This window comes from Tribolium madens, unplaced genomic scaffold (genome assembly GCF_015345945.1).
Source record: "Tribolium madens isolate multiple individuals breed KSU strain unplaced genomic scaffold, Tmad_KSU_1.1 Scaffold_3;HRSCAF=73;Tcas5.2_LG2, whole genome shotgun sequence".
Taxonomy (NCBI): domain Eukaryota; kingdom Metazoa; phylum Arthropoda; class Insecta; order Coleoptera; family Tenebrionidae; genus Tribolium; species Tribolium madens.
This window is the reverse complement of record NW_025401006.1, coordinates 5,975,662-5,988,912: the sequence shown is the minus strand read 5'-3', so window position 1 is coordinate 5,988,912 and position 13,251 is coordinate 5,975,662. Positions and strand designations below refer to the sequence as shown.

The 13,251-nt window shown below is 32.4% G+C and overlaps 1 protein-coding gene across 1 annotated transcript in view; it reads left to right on the top strand.

Moving 5' to 3' along the window:
- LOC123007026 (semaphorin-2A) overlaps positions 1 to 13,251 on the top strand; it is a 216,711-nt gene that overhangs the window by 114,585 nt on the left and 88,875 nt on the right. The gene's annotated exons all lie outside the window — the stretch shown is intronic.

Here is a 13,251-nt window from a genome sequence, read left to right as displayed (position 1 = left end):
GGCTTTTATGGCGCGGAAAGAAGCCACCGGAGCTATTTGTGACCCGGCAATTGTCATTCGAATTGTCTGCAATAATTTTGATAAGAGCGAAAAAAGTTTATTAACAGTTTCGTTTTAATGAGCTGACAACTCTTGGTTCTAACTAGAACGATAATTATCGTTTGGGGAGCTTAATGGCAACATTTTTCTTAATGTTTACGGAAGTTTTTAATGAGAAAATCTATCACACCGATGGCGGGCGCAAATTAAAATCGAATAATATTTAAACTGGATAGGAGACGTAAAATCCTATTAGTACGTGACATTATCAGAAAAATAAGAGGAATTCCGGAAAAATCCAGCTGTAGCGACACGAGAGTGAATCCCATTAACAAGAGCGAGTACGGAAAATGAGATTATTACTGGTGCTTTTTAAATAGAACGACTTCTTAATTACTAACAACATGCGCCGGAGGGGCTAAAAATGGAACGCGATTCTTTAACACATCTCACTTTTTTTACTCGCTCTGATTAGAGTTGAAGCGGAGAAAATTACCAATTGCGTTTAACTTTTCACTAAATAAACTTTAATTGAAAGAAGTGAAATATTGATTTGGGCTTTATGGTTCGGCCACATTTAATTAAGTTCAAAATCTGCAAAGTGGGAATTGTCAACTGCCGCCACTGGTGATTAAAAAACTTGGTGGCTTCCTATCATAAATCACATCGGAGATATTTCAAAACTTGTTCAAGGGTGTTTAAGCATTTTACAATTGTATTTTTAAAATGATAAATTAACGCTTTTACATCTAAACGCTCGCTGGATATTATGATAAATGAACGGTGGTTTTCCGGGGTCAGAAAAATGGCCAATTTATTGTCACGGCAGTTTCTTAACTTGTCCAATTTATCGGTGGGAAATTACCGAAGAGCCAAACTAATACCGAGAAGCGGCTGCTCGAATTCAATTGGATCGCTTTCTGCATCCTTTGAATATTGTAACATAACCAAGTTAGGGAAGTTGCCTGTAACAGCACTAGTGAACAATTCAGTGGACAATTAGCACTTGGGAAATGGCTGGCGTCTCTATATAGGTCAAACTATAATTATTGCTAATGCCCATCTAGTGCTGCTACTCAGAACTAATAAATGAATATTGATTACTGATTGCATTCTGATCGTATTACTACGACTTGCATCCCGGAGTATTCATCAAGATACTCAAACAGAAAGCCTAATTCTAATTACAACACATTTATTACAGTTCAATCCCTCTTTCTGGAAACTACAAATTCACACGAAGATTTTTAATGAAATCCGCCCACGTTCTATCGGATTGATAATAATTGGTTTAAGTTTTTTCTTACTTGTGGGTCGAAAAAAAAATTAATAACATACGTTTGCTAGTCACAGATGGTGGCTTAATCTACTGAATCACTATTGTTTAGGCAAAATTTTGATGAATCATTATAGTGGAATCAAACATATTTGGTCGTAATAATAAATCATCAATTTACGGTTTATCAACCATCTACCTAATCTAAATATTTAGGTACATATGTTTGAAATTACGGCAAAACCGATTTGTCTATGGAAGAAAAATGAATTTGAACGACCTTTGAACATGCAGTTGGCGTAATTGCTTAATTAAGAGCCATGTAGAAACACCGAATAAAGTCGATCGCCGACAAACCTTTGAAGATATCGTTTGTAATAATGTCCCAAAGAAGCCGTGTTAATTCATTGGCGTGTCAAGAGCAGTTTATCGACCCTCTAAACAAATTAATTAGTAAAAATTATCAACAAGCAATAAATATGGTAAAGAGGGTTGCAAGCCCTCAAAAACTACAAGATTATCATCGATCATTAAGACGTCTTCCCCACGACTCTCTCGAGAAAAATTAATTCGCATAGAAAATTGAAATATAGTTCTACATATTTATACATCCCTCAGGCGGCGAAATTTTCTATAGGGGAACAACATGTCTAGCGACGTGGCGCAAAATACATAATTAGAGGGTGTCAGGTGATGCTAAATGAAGTCGAGAACAAGGCCTTGCCTCCAGCGATCCGCATTAGGGTTGGAGGGAACCTAACAAAGAGAAAATGCAAATCGGATTCACCCAAAATTGCAATTTTTGATTTTACCACAATGCGACTTGAAAAAACATAATAATGACTAGACAATGCACGACAATTTCCATACCAATTAATAACTCGGGAGTTTAATTTAAACCGAGACTAATTCGATTGAAAAAGCGTACTTGTGGAAATTAACACAATTTGCCAAGGAAAACGATGTCTCATCTGAGAGCATTGTTACAGCGTGGACACAAAATGCGTATAAATATGTAAATTGACGCAAATTTGCTTTGTCCTACGTCAAAGTTGTGGGGAAGAGGACTGATTTAAAAGCAAGGGGCACGAGTTATTGCATTTCGAATATGTAAATTTTCAATTCATAGAGATGGAAGAAACATGAGAAACTTGCAACAATTGATTTATGGTGACGATGCTATCGGAGATACTCAAATTTCGGTGATTATGGACAAAGTTGGATCTGGAGCCAACTTTGAAATAAATCACAAATTCTCATGGATTTGGAGTGCAAAAGAGAGAAGCTTAAAGTGAACGCTTTTCTCCCTTTCTACAAACTTTGAATATACTATCCTCCTAAATAGATTTTTTTGAAAATACGATAAAAACATTTTAAAAACATACAGGGTGTTACACAGGTTGATGCAAACCTTTTAGGATTCAGTTATACGGAATATTAGTATACTAAAGTAAAAATTGTCTTCAGCTAATCTTATCCAAAATTTGAGAAATTTTGATAATAACTTAGAAGTTTAGGATGTTGTCTTTTATTTAAACAAAATCAATGTTGTGACTTGTAACTATTGAAAACTAATGATTTTGGAAACACATGTTTTAAGCGATAATAGCATTATTGACAAGATTTTGCAATTAAAAACTAAAGGTTTTGAGAAAAATATTAAAATCTTTTACAAAAGCCGATAAAATGTTCTGATAAAACTTAAGATTAAGATCTTGATAAAAACTTGAAAAAAAAATTCAAAATTTTGATTAAAATAAAAAAAGCCTAAAGAGAGATTTCCATATAAAATAAAACGTTATCTAAGTATATTTATATTTTTTAAATGATGTTCTAAACTGTGATTTTTAATTTACCTACTATTTAAGATAATGTGATACCTTATTTTTTTAACAATATGCAACTGGAATTTTTGATTTATCATTTTTAATACTAGGGCCTAGATTTTCTTTGAAAGTTTTCTTATTGAACGATTAACTGTGTAAAATAAATTGAACACGTTTGATGGGTCGTCGGGTCATAACTCCGACTAATTATAATTACGTTTTGACAACAGCTGGCGAGTAGGTCAACCACAGAACAGGCCACACGTCAAAGTCAGAGTTAGTGTGGTGACGCCCTAGTGATATCACCTATCATCCCCCATTGTAGATCGCTTACCATCACTGTCACTTAATATTCCTTCTCCACTTCAATTTGCATATCAATATGAAAGTCTCTTTGATTATTTACCATATTTTCTAGCCACAATTTCAAAGGCCGCCGCAATTATTTTTGACAAATACGAAATTAATTTTCGTAGTTTTTGGTAAGTTTGGTTTTGATGTTGTCATGTTGGAAATAATTGCATATTTATTTCTTTTATCCCTCTTTTGGATTAAACATGCTAAAAGGCTGTAAAGACGTTTCAGAGAAATACAATTTTCATGCTCTAACATTTTAAACATCAAAGGTAGGAAGACCCTATCACCCCTTCCACTTTTGAAAGCATTTCCCAATGTTGGCGCGTTCAAAGCGTTATGCATTCTCGATGTTGCCACGATGGGAATTGAGTATTTTTCATGTTGCATCGAAGAGATTAGAGACAGAGTGCAAAGTTTTCCTGCTTAGGCACATAAATACGGTAATTAGTTGCACATTATGGCGACACAAATTTGCTTCTAAAATTTTCAGAGGCATGTGTGGTTTAATTTACTTCGTGAAATATGAAGTAAAATTAAGTTTTGGTCGCAACGGAGGGAGCTTTTTCAAGGCTGTGATAGCAAGTCTTGTGATGTGTTTGAGGGTGAATCAATTTGAGGTTTGAAGGATTATTGCTGTAGTAATTAACACCGGATACAAATTTAATGACTTCCTATACATAATTAAATTATAAGGGTGAACTCGTAGACTCCGCGTTCTTTCCATTAACATACAGCTCTGGGATACATTTAGAATTTAGCATAAATTTCAAAGTAAAAATAAAAATCATTACATCCGAAATTTATGTACAAAGTTTTAGTAGCGCGTTACAAGTTCGTAATAAATTACATCATGTACATTGGTGGTGAATAAATTAATTTTTAATTAGCACGATTAAGAGAAGTTAAATTGCTCTGTGATAATAGTTTAGCGCCGTTTCGGCTGTACCGAACATTCTATTAATTTTAATTATGTACAAATGGCGAATCCAGACTTGATTTACTTCAAATCAATTTAAATTTTAAAGTGCGACTTGATTCGATTGAGGTTTCTAATTACACTCTGCAAAAATTCGCTACTTTTCCACTAAAAGCGCGCATATTCCGCATTTGGCGGTCCGGAATTATGCGTTGGGAAGCTCCTAAATACCGAAAATTTACTCGAAATATTCGATTTTCGATCGATACTCTCACGGAAGTATGATGAAAATGTAACAACGCAGTAATTTAATAATTAGAAACAACGTTTCTGCCATTGCATGCGGTAATAAATGCCGTGCGATGGAATTCACATGATCTTTCTACACATTAATTAAATTCCCACAGTTCAGTTGCTATTCTGATCATTGTTTCACCGAATAAATCCGACGAAATTATCATAACTGGTATTGAAACCAACTTAAAAACAAAGACCAAAAAGCAATCGAAACACAAAGCAATCTTTTTATTTTTACCTTGTCAAAATTAAATAAAACATTAATTAAATTACGGACATGTCTAGACACGAAATTAAAATTCCATTTTAGGGATGGACGTTTCGTTGTTTATACCTGATTAAATATTTACAAAAGGGATTCTCGCAACGCAGATTGACAAAAAAATTAGAGCGGGTTAATAAATTCACTGGTCCAAATTAACACAGGTGAATATACAGTGCGATCAAATAGTTTTTCTATCAAGTAGGCGTACTACATGAGGACGTATATTGCATGGCAAAAAATTATTTTATAAAAATTAAAATACGTATGGATCTAAGCAAATTGAATTATTCCATGAAACGTCTCAAAACATTCTAAAATGGGATGTTGTTGGTGTTTATTCATACATATCGTTCAACACGGTTTTCTGTCATAATTTAAATAAAAATTATTTTGACATTTCCTATTTGTCATCGTGACATTTAATATTCTGCAGACACACGTTTTAAATTTCTAGACTTACTTGATAGACACACTTTCTAACCGTACTGTACATACAGGATGTTTCAGAACTCTCGCCCTAGATATAAATGTTAATAAAATTTCTTCTGGCAAAAAATTTTGACATATATGTTTTGAAATTTGATCTTTTTTATGTTTATTTAATGTTACTGATGATCTTGATAATTATTCAATAAAGATACAAAAACTTGTCAATAACAGCTACAAATAACATGAAACATACTCGTAGTTACAATTATTCAGGATACAGCTTTTTTGTTTCCTTTTCTAACACCCTGCAGCAAAAAAAATATGTAAAATTATCTTTCCCACAGAAATAAAGAGGGCCAAAATGCAAAATTTAAACGTCCATAATTTCGAAATGTGTATAGATGGAATTTTTTAACATTTTTTTTATGTTCCTAGTATCTTATCTTCCTTGGCATTTTTCTCTGGGGCGAGTTCTGAAACATCCTGTATACATGGTAATTCAAGCAAGAGCAAAAACTAAACTTAGAAACTAAGTTACTCAGGCTGAAATCCTTTTAAATAACATTTAATAAAAAATACCTACGATTCAGACGAATTTGTGGCAATGCCGGGCTAAAATATTTTTTTAATTCTCATTACCAAAAGTTGGTGAAAACTTAATTGTCTCATTTTGTGTCTGCTGTTCGCCCATTCGGTGATTACAAAGCGTCATTAAATTCCGTCTTGTTTCGTGTGACATCGGCCGTAAAAAATTCGAACCACGTTACTTGTACACCATAAAAATTAGTCATAAAACCAAAAATTGTCTTGAAGAGATTTTCCCGTGGATTTTGTACCCCTATCATCTTAAACTTTCCACTTTTCCGTTGAAAAATTACTCGTACGTTTCTACCCGCCGCACATTCAATTTGCTAATTGTGAAAGATGATTTACGACGTCGGAAAATGCGTTCTCTCACCGCAACTTATCGATTCCGAATTCGTATCACGTTTGTCAATTGTTATTGGTTTTGGGGGGTTGCACCACGTTGTGATTTCTGTGTGTTTTTTACTTTTACGAGGCGGAGGGTTGAGCTGTGTTGCAGTTTTTTCGTCTGGGATAGGGAGGGTTAAAGGCCAAGGTGTAATAGATTTGAGACTTTTATGGCTGTTAGACAAATTGGATATGAGGTAGTAGAATTTGATTAATTTTAAACTTGTGATCGAGTTCAAATTCTTGGGAATGAGATAGTGTTTTTATTGAGATGATTAATTGAATGTAATGGCTATCTAAAATTCCTCGCATCGGCATGACATCCTAATTAAGATTTTAAATTTTCAACTGTAATAACGGACGTAACTGATTATATACGAACTCGGGAACGCAAGTGATAATTAAATCTGGTTTATAGATTTGTTGTTTAAAAATTTGCCTCGAGATATATAAAGCGTTCGATATTTCTACTATTTATTACACAAAACTATTTCTTGAGATTATATCTCGTAATATACCTTCTAGTGACAACTTGAATGAGAGAAAAAATATGTTTTATTAAATAAGATATTCAAAACGTCGTGTTCTCAGTCGGTTTCACTTTGCCGGCAACCATAACTCATAATTATCATTATTTATTCGAGAACCTTAAGAAAGAATTAAAAATTTTTACAAGATAAGCAACTTGTAAGAATTAAAATATCGAGAATAATACAAATTCTTAAATCTATAATTTATTTGTCAAATAAACTTGTTAAGACAAAGAAACATCCAAATCAGAGAACAAAAACATTGACTACAATCTGCCAAAATGGAAACAAGAAGTAGGGGTCTGATTGCTGAACAGTTGTATAGAACCTTGTTATTGAACAGCCTTAGGCTAGTTGCTTCAATCATTCTCTACCACAAACCGGAATTATTAAGATTTACTCTAACCAATCAAAACTATCGTACTACAACGAAAAAAGAATTAAAAAAATTAACTGAGTTTTCTTAGTCGGTGTAGCTATTAACACTCGCCAATTAATAAGATGAATGTAGGACATCCGTATTTGGGAAAAGAGTTACGATCGCAAAACCGATTCGGTGTGGTCCGCATTTTTCACCAGATTATCGCAAACAACTACATAAATTTTGAACAGATCGGCAGAGATAAAGGAAAAATATTTAAATAAAGAGAGGAGAAAAACTTATTTAAAACTGGTCTAAAGAAATTTTACATTAAGTACAAATACCTTTATGTATAAGAATATCCTGTAGAAAAAAAACGTATGTTTTTATTTTATATTCAACTATTATAAATTGAAAAATTGTCTAGTGTATGAGTGTTAATTATTATTTTCTTATTTTATTTTACTAAAATATGAATAGTGAAATTTTATTATATTTATTACAAAAAAGATTACAGGTATTTTAAACAAAGAAAGTTCGTGTTTTGCTAATCAAAATTTATTATTATCATCAAGATAAGTACAAAATCTTGATGTGAGAATTTTTAGCTAGGCCTTGACATTTATCTTTGTTTTATATTTGACAAAAGTTTTTAACTAACTCAATGTTCGTCTAAACATTTTTTAATTTATTGTAGCTTTTTTTTCTTAATTGGCATTATTTTGAATTATATTTGTGGGATTTTCATGTAAAAGTTGGTGTCATGTCCGATCAAATGTTATTTACCTGTGTATCAATTTTATCAGATTTATTTCAATTGTTTCTTTTAAGAAAAATTTAGTTCTAGTTTTATCGAACGCCTTTGAATTTTAACCATTTTTGTTTGGATCTTATTTAAATTCACCTAAAATAATCAAAGGTTCAAGTTGAAGAGGACGTAAGGAAGGAAATGGAAGCAATAAATCTGTTCTTGTAAAAGTTTTTTTTAGTTTGCTATTATCGATTTTTGATATTATGGGTTAGACGCGTTGTCTGCATCCTAATAAAGCACGCTCGCCGAAAGTTTATCTTTGAAATACTTTCAGTAATTATAATCATTTCTTTAATAACTTTGCTTTAGTAAATATTTTTACGAGAACGCCAACGATTTGTTTATAGATGTTTTATTTAATGATTTAAAGGAATTTAAATATTTCTGTAAATTTATTTTGTTATAAAAATAGGAATGGGCACAATCGTACCGTTGCTCTATTCGAAACTTTTCTAATCGAGTCTTGATAAGTCCCGTGATCCACTCTTCGAAGCCGATCTGAAGAAATTGTTCTTTCCGTACATTCTTTTTACATTGTAGCGTAGATAGAGCCGAGTCCCCGGTCATAAAACGAAATTGATTTAGAACTGTGGAGATCAGCAGGTAGTGTTAGTGGAGCGTATTCGCAGAAATTCCGATTTATTTAATCAAAAGTCGAAGGTTAAAGCTCCAATCCACATTTATTCATTCGTCGAGAGAAGGGACAAATCGTCTCGCCGGTAATTTACCCTCTTGTCAGCAAAGTAATTAATACCTTTTCTTATAAATCCTTGTCAAAGACAAAAGCGACGACTTCGCCCTAGAAAAACCAAATCTGGTGGCTGTCCGCACGACTGCCCTTCGGACCCCACGAACCACTGACGCGTCTAACGAATCCGACCACTTCGACTTTCGATTTCTTCTGGAAAGGACGTCGCCAATAGTGCGTTCTACCAATTCACAAAATCCGATCACGTCGTCCAATAAGGATTAAAATGATAGCCGACTAAAATTAAAAAACTCTGCTTAGTTTCAAGCGAGAATTATTTTTGCTGCCTCGCTCTTACCTACCTAATGAAATTTTATGGAATTTGTATTCAGAGCTCCAAAGAGCTAATATAATAACGTGATGCATGCTAGGCGAAAAAATTCAACTCTAGTTTCAAGCCAGAAATTCAAAAATGTAAATAGGGTTTTATTTCGACACGGAATTTTCTTTATGGATCGACGTCAAGTTATAATAAAACGAGATTTTAATGATTATTTAAAACTTTTCAATAGCACACTTCTATTGTTGTCAAATTTCATCATCAAAGAACCTTTTTCATTCATATTGTGGAGGAACGTCTCAGCTATTGTTACGAATTAAAGCTCTATAATGGACGATCAGCGATTGTGTGAAACGACCTTGCTGCCTCAAGCCCAGCAAATATATGCTCTACCTCCCTAATTTTCTATCTCAATTTAGGAAAACAACTTAAAATGAACTCTGCATTTGCTTATTTTATTTTTAAGTTTAAATGCAAACTGATGTAGCATTTGAAAACAAAAAAAATTACAACTATTACATTCTGTTTTCTTATACACAGGATGAATTAAGTTTTGCCACTATTCCATCAAAAGACAACAAAATTTACGTAATACGAGTACTGCAAAATGATTTGAAGGTTTAAGTAAGAATTTAATAATTAATTAATTAAATAAATAATAATAAATAATAATTAAATAAATAATTTAGTAATTTAAACCAATAGCTATTTATGTATCAAGTACGCAAAGTAGGGTTTTAGGGGACGAATCGTAATTAATGTTCCCAAAACACGAATTCACAGTTTCACACCTCTTACTAATTAAAAAAAATGTTTTGGGGACTGAGTACCTAAAATAACCGTTTTGCGTACTATTTTATTGAGTCCGGAAAAGACTTATTTTAGGGACTCAAATGAGTCCTGAAAACAGCTGTTTTCGTGAGCGTATACAAAAAAGTGATTTATTTTAATTTTAGAAAAATTGTTTTTTCAACTGTACATTATTACATTTCATGCTTTTATTTAAATATTGAAATAAAAATTAAACATAATTTAGAAATAGAAATCACATTTTAAATTCTTAAATAATAATTTTTGTAAGAACTTTGAGACCAGGTTTTATATTTTAATTTAAATTCAAATTAAGAAATATGAAAATTGTTAATTACTGTTACTACTTTTTAATTTTAGATGCTTTATATTCTGATGACAGTATATCATTTCATTCACTTTATAAAGATTTTTTATTTTTTTGACTTCTTAAAAATTGTGCAGATTTTTATAGTAAGTCTCATTTTAAAAACTTAAAAATTGACTGCGGTAAAGTTCAATTTACTCGGTACAAGGCTAAACTGTGATCAGAGAATTTATAGAAAACTAAGTTACGTGATTGGAGTAGCGAACTGGGAAAGTGTATTTATTCTGGAGATGTTTAAGAGGTTTTTATAATAAAAAAACTGAAATGAATAGTTTATAAATGTCTCTATTTTTTCTTATGTTATAATAATTTAAAGCAGATTTTCGTCGATAATTTATGCGATCGGTTTGATGTTATTTTTAAATTCTGGCTGAAAGGTCAAAAAGTGGTGTTCGTGCAATGATTGACTCGTAGTAAAAAATTCAACAAAGTAAAGGAGAATAAGCCGGGATAGTCGTCGAAGGGTGGTATTATTTTTCTCATTTAGTTGTGCGTGCAGACTTATGGGCAGACAGGTTTGCAATTATTTTCAATGTGCACGAGTACATAACAAAACTACAACCGGCTGTATTTTTCCGAGAGTCACGCAGTGGTATTAGTAATAATTACTTAGTATTTGCTTGATTTTACGTGACAGATATAGCGAAAGTATGCCGGTATCAATTACTAATTCCGTAAAGTAGAATAGATCCCCTCACGGTTGTCACCGAAAACGATACTAATCGACATCAATTTTTTTTAATGCGTGTGGCGTGCTAAGACTAATTACCTCTCTGTTTATATTATTATCTTCGAAATTGCTTCGATTTCATTTGCACGCCTATAAATAATCAAATTACTTTGCAATTACCGACCATTTAGATAATTACGATAAATATGGTGGCGGAGGCGGCGGCTATTTCCAAAATGTTCCATTTATTTCCGAGGATTAGAAGAGCAAAAAGTTCAGACTCTGAAATTAATCAGAAAGCATTAGGGTAGCTGAGATGGGGCGAAAGGACAAATAGTGCATCAGTCAACAAAGCGACGGACACCGGAAGTCGTCTCAGTTTCCGAAAAATGGCGTATCGGTCGTCGAAATTTTTGTGCAAATTAGAGTCGGGTATCGCCCTCGGAAGGGTTGAAGAGAATTGGTCTCCCTTCGGGAGCGCGCAATAAAGATCGGCTGTGAATGTGAATTTTCGTAATTTATCGGGCCCTTGGTGCCACTAGAATTTTCACTTGAATGCAAACTTTTAAATAATGTCATGTAAGAGAATTATTCGCGGATTTTTCGCTTTATTGTTTAACTCTGTTTTACATAAAATCCGTCGTAAATTTAGGACCAAGTAGACGTCGCTGCCAAATATGTTTTCGTCGAACATTTTCAATCATCGCAACTTTTACGGGGCCATACAATTTTATGTTCGACTGGAGAGTTACGCTTGATGTGCTACGTTAGATTTGATTAAGAAAATTTTCGCAGTAAAAGAAATAGACTTGGACGAGTTTTAACTAGCGAGAGGGTTTATCAACCGAATAGGAAAGTGTGTCTTCTTTGATCGGTCTCTAAGTAATTTAGCACTCCGAAAAGGGAGCTTTACGGACCGCGAGCACGGATTGAAATTATTACGCTTTTCTAACTGCATTCCTAAGGGTGGTGCATCTTTATCTCACACTCCCAATCAGATTTCAAACAAGCCTGACACCCGGACAAATTTTTTTACGGCGAGTAATAACCGAAAAAGAGGGATGAAGGAGCACTTTTTTATGGTCACTTTTATTGGATCGTTGCAGTCTCCAAGAAGTCGCCACTTGACGTTATATGAAGAGCTATGAACATCACCCTCAAGCCATTTTAAATTTTATTTTTCTCGATTTATTTCAAGTTAAACACCCACAATCCAAGTTTACATTTACGTAAAACATTAACTTACCAAAGTGTTGGAAAATGTTTGAATTGGCAACTTTTGTTCGCTTCGAGGTACTACGAACGTTTTCGGTTTCGCAACGTAAGATTAAGTTTCCAAATTATACACTTCTCAATTTTAACTTAAACTAAACTCTAAATGAGAAAATTCAAAACTTTAAATACAAAAACTCAACTCAAATGAACTTTTCTTTCATAGATAGCATATCGGCGAACTATAAGAAGTGTCGAAAACTTTTATAAGACAAGATCGACGTTTCTTTAATGTCTGGAAGTTTTTGGTTGTTGAATCGTTTATTATTAAATACGAGCAGCTTTGAAAACATCGATACAGCAAATTAAAAAAGTAGAGAAACAAATAATAAAATGAGACGAATTTAATAAAAAGCTTATTTAATGGAAATCTTATGAATTTTTTAAGCACGATATAGCCTTTTGTTCTTTAATTCTGGAATGTTATCAAGGTTGTAATAATAATTAAAAGAAAAAACTTTATTAAATTGCCAATCAACGTAGCAGGTCACTCAAATGAGATGTTTAATTAAATGCTGGTACAACATGTTTATAGGACTAAATAATATTTTTCTGATTTTGGAAACTTTTAAAGGCTTTTTAAAGTGAAACTTTTATTAGTATAAGGAAACATTTTTTGGGTATTCTATCATAATACATACGAGTAAATAAATAACTTTGTTATTTAAAGTTTTTTTAATAAGTAGTATTTTTAACGTTTAACAGCTTTAAACGATTAGAACTATTCATGAGAAAATTTCATTTTGAGATGATTTAAGTCAAATTCTATGTTTCTCTATGTATTTCTAGTTTTAATTATGTTCAGCCTATAAGTTATAAGTAACAGGGGATTATATTGAAAAATTACAGTGTAATAAAGATGAAAAATAGTAAAATATAAACGTCACAAAGCCAAATCATAATTTTAGAAATATGAATATATTTCCAAGTTTTTTTTTAAATTCAATAATTAAATAAAAAAACATTTTTCCGCAATAGTAAGAAATTTTGGATTTAAATCAATTTAATCCGTCAAACTTTTTTTG